The sequence below is a fragment of the Peromyscus maniculatus genome, chromosome 19 (assembly GCF_049852395.1).
Source record: "Peromyscus maniculatus bairdii isolate BWxNUB_F1_BW_parent chromosome 19, HU_Pman_BW_mat_3.1, whole genome shotgun sequence".
NCBI classification, from domain to species: domain Eukaryota; kingdom Metazoa; phylum Chordata; class Mammalia; order Rodentia; family Cricetidae; genus Peromyscus; species Peromyscus maniculatus.
The window spans coordinates 76,515,366-76,524,109 of NC_134870.1; positions in this window are offsets into that span (position 1 = coordinate 76,515,366).

The window sequence follows — 8,744 nt, forward strand, 5'->3', positions numbered from 1 at the left end:
TCTGGAGATATTTGCCGCTTGCTTTTTGGTGAACCTTAGCTGCTGAGTGATGGAGCCGAGAGAAGTTTCATGTGGCTCTGCTCTTTCCCTCCCTGGGCCGCTCGCGAGTTGATTCAGATCAGTAAGCTTTCGTTGTTATGCCCTGCCTGGTGCGTTATTAGTATCCACGACTTTTCATTTTAAATGTAGAAACCCAAGGGAGTAATTTACTAGATGGTAAGGGAATTTGTACTGAGCTGTGACTGGGTGACCAGCAGTGGTGTGTTACTGTTGTTACAGAGCATGAATTTTTTTTAGGGAGACTTTTCAGTATTTTTATTGTACGTATGCGAGCGTTTAGCCTGCGTGTGTGTGTGTGTGTGTGTGTGTGTGTGTGTGTGTGTGTGTGTGTGTGTGTGCTACTTAGGTGCCTCGTACCCACAGAGGCTAGGACGTTGGATGGCTGTGAACACGGTTGCCAGCTGCCCTGTGGGTGCTGGGAACCGAATTCATGTCTTCTGCAAGATCAGCGAGACTGAACCACCGAGTCCTCTTTCTAGCACCGCAGAGTATGGGTTGTTTCGCAGTCAGTGGCATGCATCCCCCTTTCCCATTGTTTTCCGTGGTGCCGTGAGTCAGTGCAAAGCCTTGTGCATGCTGAGTGTGTGCTGGTCACCGAGCCGTCCCCAGCCACTCTGCATGATCACTAACCCTCATTGTGCAGTAGGGAAGGCCAGGGTCGGGCGGCAGCAAGTTCATCTTCTCCATGCTGTGCGCTCTTCACTCTTCGGGTTTCTGCCTCTTGACGTTTGTTGCTCCTTATGTGCTATTTAGAGAGCTCGAGACAGAAGAATAAGGAGCCGTGAGCTGGACTTGACAAGTGTGTGTGCATTTCAGGATAAGTTATGTATTTATTAAGATTGTAATGTTTTGCTAGAAAGTTTCAAACTTTAGTGCCTTGTATAACAATTCTCTTAGATCATCTATGAAGTGCATGACATGGATATATCATATCCTAGATGGTATCGGAATAAATTTCTAAATCAGTTTTACTATCTGCTTACTTGGGAGGGAAGGTGTGTGTACACATTAGTGTGGAGGTCAGAGGTCATCCTTGGCTGTTATTCCTCAGGAGCTACCTTGGTTTTTGCAAATTAGGCTAGGCTGGCTAGCCAGGGAGCCCGGGAGTCTCTGACTCCCTCTTGGTTGAGATTAAACATGCATTACCATATCCAGTTTTTACCTGGGGCTGGGGAGTGAACTCAAGCCCTCACATCTGTACAGGAAGCACTACTTACCTCTGGGCTAACTCTCTAGCTTAAACTAATGCTTATTCTCAAGGGCTGGATCACATAGTTGAACTTGGCCATCACTGTTTCTTCACGTGAGAACAATGTTGTACAGAGAAGAAAAATTAGTTTGTATTATATTTTGAACATTTAGCATTTGTACAGCCAAAATCTCAAGGAAAAAAAATGAAACTTTGAAGTGTGTGTGTGTGTGTGTGTGTGTGTGTGTTGCATGCACAGAAGTCTGGTTATGAGTACTAATGTGTGCAATGCACATAGAGAGGCCAGAGCAGGTTGTCAGGTGCCTTCTCCATCATTCTGCTATATTGCTTTGAGACGGGGTCTGTCATAGAACCAGAAGCTTCAAGTTTCTTAGCCTGGCTGGCCAGGGAGCTCTTTGGATTCACCTCTCCACCTTTCAAAGCTGAAGTTACACTTGCTGACAGCTGTGAATTTGAACTCAGGTCCTCTGCTTGCAGAGAAAGTGCACCTACCTTCTGAGTCACCTCCTCAGTCCTCCATTCCTCCCATGATAGTTTCTAATGTTCTCTCTACTGCTTTCCATTAGGAGAGCTTAAGGTTTCCGTGGCTTCCTATTGCTCTTTGTTACTGTGTCACAGTGGAGAGTAGACAGAAAGACAAGGGACGGATGCCCGGCAGCCTCCCTGTTCCCAGGAGGAAGCCGGTCCCTGGGTCAGGTACAACATATGTTCCATTCCTCTGGCTCAGTGGCTTCTCATGCATACTGTGTGGAGCAGGTCGGTCCCCTTGTCCATCAGGTGTCTAGACAGTGCCAGTGGGAACTGTGGGAGACAGTTTCCTTAGAAGGTATCCCTTTTGAGGGGTGTTCGAGTCCATTTCCTAATTCTGAGCTTCTGCATGGGACTGTGCTTGTCCTAAGGCTGCTGGGGCAAAGTAGCTCAAACTCTGATTTAAAACAAATTAATTCTTGGTCAGTGGTGATGCGCACCTTTAATCCCAGCACTCAGGAGGCAGAGGCAGGCAGATCTCTGTGAGTTCAAGGCCTGGTCTGCTGAGATCCAGGACAGCCAAGGCTACACAGGGGAACCCTGTCTCGAAAAACCAAAAATAAATAAAGTTTTTAAAAAATGAATTCTCCTGACTCTGGATGCCAAGCCTCAGGTGAAGGTTCCAACTGTGCCTGGTTCCCTTTGAGATTGGCACTTCCCCCATTTCTTCAGGCTTCCTGTGGTAGCTTTTAGTACTTACAAGCCCTCGGCTGACAAATCTATCATTTTTATCTCTGTCTCCATGACTCAGTGTGTCAAATTTAGGATCATGCTATGCTAGCATGATCCCATCGTAGTGTTTATGTTTTCCCATTCCTGCATCCACACACAGTCATCGGAGGACTTCTGTCTTCCAGGGACGCGAGTGAACTTGTAATATAATTTCCTCTCTCTTCCATTCCTCTCCTTTTCTTTCTCTTAACATGGATCCCAGAGGCTCGCAAATTTGAGCCAAGTGTTCTACCACCGAATTATAGCCCCCAAGCCTGATAGTTTACCGTTTGACTTCAATAAAGAACACTGTTTAAGGAAGGGTAGGTGGGTCTTTCTGCCTCTGGGTGGTCTGTGTTGGTGTGTGTCTGTGTCAGCTCTGCACCTAGATATACTGGGGTCTCTTGAACCAGATCGGCCTAAAAACAAGTCTACTCAAGGAGAGCGTTATCTTGAGTGTCAGAAGAAAGAAATAAATGAAATAACTATGCTTACACTAACAGACTAGGTCCTCCAGGGGGTGGGGAGCACAACGCAAAATATGCAATTGAAAAAATTATCTGTCATCTAGATAAGACTAGCACTTGCTATAAAAGCATGAGGGCCCAAGTTCAGACCCCCAGAATCCACATAAAAGGCTGGGTGCAGCTATGTGCACTTGTAACCCCAACACTGTGGAGCTATTAGAAACAGAATCACTGGGCTCCTCCAGGTTCATCAAGAGACCCAGTCTCAAGGCAATAAAGTGGAGAGTGACAGAGTCAGATGTCCTACATCCTCTGACCGCCACTGTGTGTGGACATGCACACCCACACATGTGTATATACTGCACACATGAATATACACACAGATTCATAAAACAGAAGTCATTAATGTTGAAATGAATGATAGTGGTGTTATCTTCACATTCAGTCTCAATTCACCAGAGACTCAAGAGAAGGTCCAAATAAAATTCTTGGAAGAAAACAAGTACAAATCTGAGTGATCAGGGGTCAGACCGTGGTTTCGTAGATAAAAATAGCAAAAGCGCAAATAACAAAAGAAGAAATAGATATGCTGAGATTTAAAATGAAAATCATTTGTGTTTCAAATGGCCCCATTGAATAAGTGTAAAGAAATGCACAGAATGTATGGAAACACTTGATTCTGCATCATATGAGAGGGACTTCCATTTATAACGGGAATCAGAAAAAAAACCACACCTCAAAAAATAGACTCGCAACTGGTATAGAGAGTAACTGGGAAACTTAACCCTATGTGGGACGTGTGTATCATATCCCCTGCTCAGGGAACATTGTGGAAATGGGCGGTGGAAAGATGGTAAGAACCCAAGGTTGGGGAGGATTTCTGGGCACAACAGAACTGTTGCATTCATGAACTCAATATTCTTGTGGTTTCCTGCACAAAACCTACACGAGATCAAGTCAGTTAAAATTCCAGCATTGATGGAGGAGGGGCTCACCAGGCACCACCCCCTAGCTAAGGTGCTATTGGTATTTTATTATCTATTTTCTTCTGGGGGAGGCGAGACTCAGTTTTTCCCAGGGATGTGGTCTCTAGCAGGTTGCCCATGCTGTAGTAGCTCCATGCCCACATGGATATGGTGAGCTCTGATTGGCTTTAGTGAGTTATAAAAAAGAGGGGAACATCAAGTTGTGAGGAGATTGGGGATCTAAGAAGTGTTGGCTGGGGAAGGAGGGGCAGATATTTAAACAAACTGAATTCATGTGTGAAATTACCAAATAATGAATAAATGTTAAAAAGACCTTTCATGATAGGCAAAAGATCAGTCCAGACGGCCGTGAAACCACACTTTAGAAACCTCTTTAGCAGGCACAGTGTCATTAGATAGGGAAATGCAAATCAGAACCTTGGTGAAGACCACCTCACCCCCCACGAGGAAAGCTATAATCAATTTAGAAACAGGTTTTGAGAGATGTGGAGAAATTGTGCCTCTCAGGTGGGGATGTCAAAGGTGTGAACAGTGTGGCCTCTGTGGGACTGGCAAGTCCTTCAGAAGTTAGGTATGGAACTGCATAACTAACAGTCCCTGTGCTGGGAGTGTGCCGAGAAGCAAACACAGATGCTCATGCAAAGACTTGCATGTGGATCCCCAGTCACAAAACCGCAAAGTGGAGACAAGTGGAATACTCGTGACCAGATTAACAAGACATGTGATGGCCATGTGGGCCGTCGGATGGCTTAACAGGTAAAGGTGCTTGACACCAAACCTGTTCCTCTGGGTTAGAGCAGTAGGTCATGGTTGAGAGACAGAGCCGACTGCCACAAGTCCCCCTGGCTTCCAAATGAGCTGTGCTGTTCACACACACACACACACACACAATTAAGTGTAATAAGATACGATGTAATAGTACTGTCAGTGCATGCGACAGCATGTCTCAAAATTTGAAAACATGCTAAGTAGAAGATGCCATTCCAAAAGGCTGCATTTTGTGTGATTCCAGTACTCAGAACAGGCAACTGTGTAGACACCATGGTTTTCTGGGGCTTCAGAGGGAACAAGGACAGTAGCTGGAAATGGGAACAGAGTTTCTTTTGGGAATAGTGAAAATGTTCTGACTTTATGGTGGTCGCTGTGTGGCTGTGTGGTTCTGAGTAGTCTAAAAGCCATTGATCTGTTGTGCATGAATTCTATCCCAACAAAGCTCAATTTGGTGAAAACACATTCACATCTGGGCCCTGGAACTACAGTCCCCGGCTCTTATCTCCAGGGCACCAGTCCGTGACACCAGAGTGGAAGTCCTACTCTGTAACTGCTTCCTGTTCTTGTCACCATTTGAAATAGCCTCCTTCATGGCTCTATGCGCAGCTGGAGAAGGGACTCTACTTTCTTTTTTGTGTTGCCTACTCTATGTTTTAGCTAAATAGATGACTTTTGCGATTGAGTATAAAGTATTTGTCTGTAGTATTTGTTTGTAGCTAGTCTGTCGAAAGCCCATCTCCCCACCTCTGCCTCCAATGCCACAGCCTTCTTCCAGACCTACAGTTTTTCTCTTTGACTTTACTGCTGCAAGAACTGCTAACTAGTCTCCCCTGGCCTGCCCAGGCTAGTGTCTCTGTCTGCACTATGTCCCTGAGAGCTTAGTCCAAGTCTTGAGATACAGGTTGTGTTTGTTAACTGAATAACCAAGCTAATAGACAACTGAGGTCTCCTAACTGGTGTTCCATCTTTCACCTGCATTTCTGATCCTTTGTTGCTATCGTCTTCGAGTTATTCTTGGTTGACAGCATCTAGATATGACACTTGCCGCAAACCTTGACGAAGGCACCAAGTTCGGGGCAGCACTGAACTGTTCTTTAACCATTCAGGACAGGGCGTTTGGAGAACTGCGGACGGATGGTCAGTTCTGGGTTTTGCTTGTTGGAGTTTAGGTGTGTTTAGCTCCAGGGTTTGCCCAGACTGACAAGAAGTGAAGAAAATGCTGTCTAACATTCTTAGCTCTCCAGATCCTGTTGGCTTGTGAAGTACTGTGGAGATGGATGGAGTGTCTATCTTGTAGTCCATCCAAAACCTCCAGGGTGAGGGATGGCAGAAGATTATCGGAGGCAAACACAGAGGGTGGGGCCAGCCTCATGCTCTTAAGGCCAAGTTCTGTTCTGTTCTGTTATCTTTGCTCAGCCATGGTGTCTTGCAATAGAAACTGGCTGAGGTTCAGGTAATGAGTTCTGTAGGGCCAAGAAAGTTCACATGTCAAGTAACATGCCCAGGCCTGACCCCCCTCCATTTGTCCCAAACCTGCAAGTGACACTCTCCTCCTGGGGGAAAAAACAAAAAAACAAAAAACAAAACAACAACAACAACAACAACAAAAAAAAAAAAAACGGTGATTATTTTAGCATCCAAAACTTCCTGCTGAGGTCTGGCAGTAGGAAAGAACACATTCTGGTTTCTTTGGGGAGGACACATGATCATTCATGAGCCCACACTGAGCACCTGGCAGGTCCCAAGAGACTGAGTTATAGTCGCTTAATTCAAGAAATCCACGGAGTCTGCTTAAAGGGTGATGGAATTTATTAGGGAGGAAAACTCACTACAGCACATGAAATTTATCACAGAGTCCTGGAAAGCCGAGACACAGTCCCACACTGTTTTTCCCGCCTGGTCTGTCTCAGCATCCAAACCCACCAGGGAGAGAAGAGAGCAGCATTGATGCCTCTCAGCTCTTGAGGGTCGCTGAGAGGCCACGCCCTAGGGCATGTACTTCAAGGTCATAGGCAGGTGGAGCAGTTACCTGCTGCCTCTCTGGGGCGGTGCTTCAGGGTCATAGAACAGATACCCACTGCAGTAGCTGATGTTTTGAGTTGAAGTTTTCATAAATCATAGGAAACAAAATCCTTTAGGGAAACACGTACGTCAACACCGCACTAAAGGAGGAAGACCAAGTCCTGTTGTCGTGTCCAATAGTGTAGGGAGCCACCATTCAAAGATGGCGCTGGCTTCCTGGTAGCCTAGCTGTAAACAACTCCATATTTGGCTATGATGCACGAGTATGGTAATTGGCCTTATGTCCTCAGCCTATCCCGTGGCTCCCCGTGCTAGCATTCTGGCGGGACCCAATCACAGTACAGCACGTTTGCCTGATTCCCTTTATAAGCAGCTGCAGTTTAGTCCTCGGGCCGCTCCTCACCTCCCGTTCTCCCTTAATCAAGAGGCCCTCCAATAAAGTGTGATCTGAGAAGAATCCTCACGTGGTGGTCGTTCTTCCTCGCTGGCCGAGGAGCGCGCCGCAACTGGTGCCGAAACCCGGGAAGGAAACTTCGGACACCAGGTGAGGGGTCGAAGAGGATTCAGAACTCAACACACGGAGCGGTGACGTCGGTAAGTTCTTCAGGAACAGTGACGTCGGTAGTAAGTTCACCAGGAACGGCTACGATGTCGGTAAGTTCTCCAGGTATGCTGATTACTATAAGGGGATTAATCCGCAGCCCTTCGCTCAGACATGGTAAACGGGTATCGGTAATGCGGGCATTACCGAGACACAATAGTGACCTGATTTACCCAAAGGAGTTTGGTCTTTTCCGTTCTGAGCTAAGAGAGGCTAAAGCAGTAGACACAAAGGTGCTCCTCTCTCTCTATTAAACAGCACAGCAATACCACAGCAAAAAGGAGCGAGGAACTTTTGTCTTAACCTCTTTTTGCTATTGTTTACTTTTTAGACTGTAATTTAATTCCAACATTCTCTCTCGTCTCTTTCCTCCCTCCAAACCCTTGACCATACCTCTCCTCACTCTCCTTCACATGCAGACCTTCTTTTTCCATCAATTGTTATTGCGTGCATGTCTGTATTTGTATATACATATATATTCCCAAATATAACCCGTTGGGTCCGTGTAACGTTAATTGTATGCGTGTTCTCAGGGCTGACGGGCACTGGACAACCAAGTGGTGTGCCCTCGCCTGAGGAGGACCACGTCTTCCCACCCTCGGCTTTCCTCTGGCGCCTCTGGTTCTTTGTGCAGGGTTGAGGTCTCTGGGCTTTCCCCCATCCAGTGTGTCAGGTCCCTTAGTGTCCTCCTTGTTCAGCTCACGTTTGGGCACTCGTGTTGGTGAGACTTTGTGGTTGTAGCTTCTGATGTTACCAGGAGACACAGTCTCACAGCAGACTCCCTGACCCTCTGGCTCCTGCGGTGTTTTTAACTCTCTTGCATGATGTTCCCTGGCCCCTGGGTGCAGGAGTGTTTTGTAGATGTATCCACTGGAACTGTGCTTCCCAGCTCTGCATTTTGATTGCTTGGGGTTGTCTGTAGTGGCCTCTGCCTGTTGCAAAGAGAAGCTGCTGTTTAACCTTTACAATGGCTTCTCTTTAAACTACTAGCACCCAGTCACTAAGGCCATGGCCCAGGGGGAGTTCTGTTGCTGCCTGCTGCTAAAGGTAGTTCTAACTAAATCTCCATTGTTCTAATAAAACTTGAGATTCAAAGGTTCGGGTGAGAACCTGCAAGCCCAGAGAGTTAGAGCAGCACCTGGCTGACTTTCTCTCTTTGCCGGTGTCCCGGGAAGCCCCGCCCTTCCACACCTGCCAATGAAAAAAGCCCACGTTAAGCTCCCTGCTACTTCCGGTCCACAGGTTGCTAACCCCGCCTCTCTGAGCCCAGGTTAATTATATTTAATTAACGCAAATGCAACACATCTTTGCAAAGTTAAAAAAAAATGCAGCATGAACAAGTGTATCACATCTTTGCCTAGTTAAATAAATATTCCACAACAAGAAGT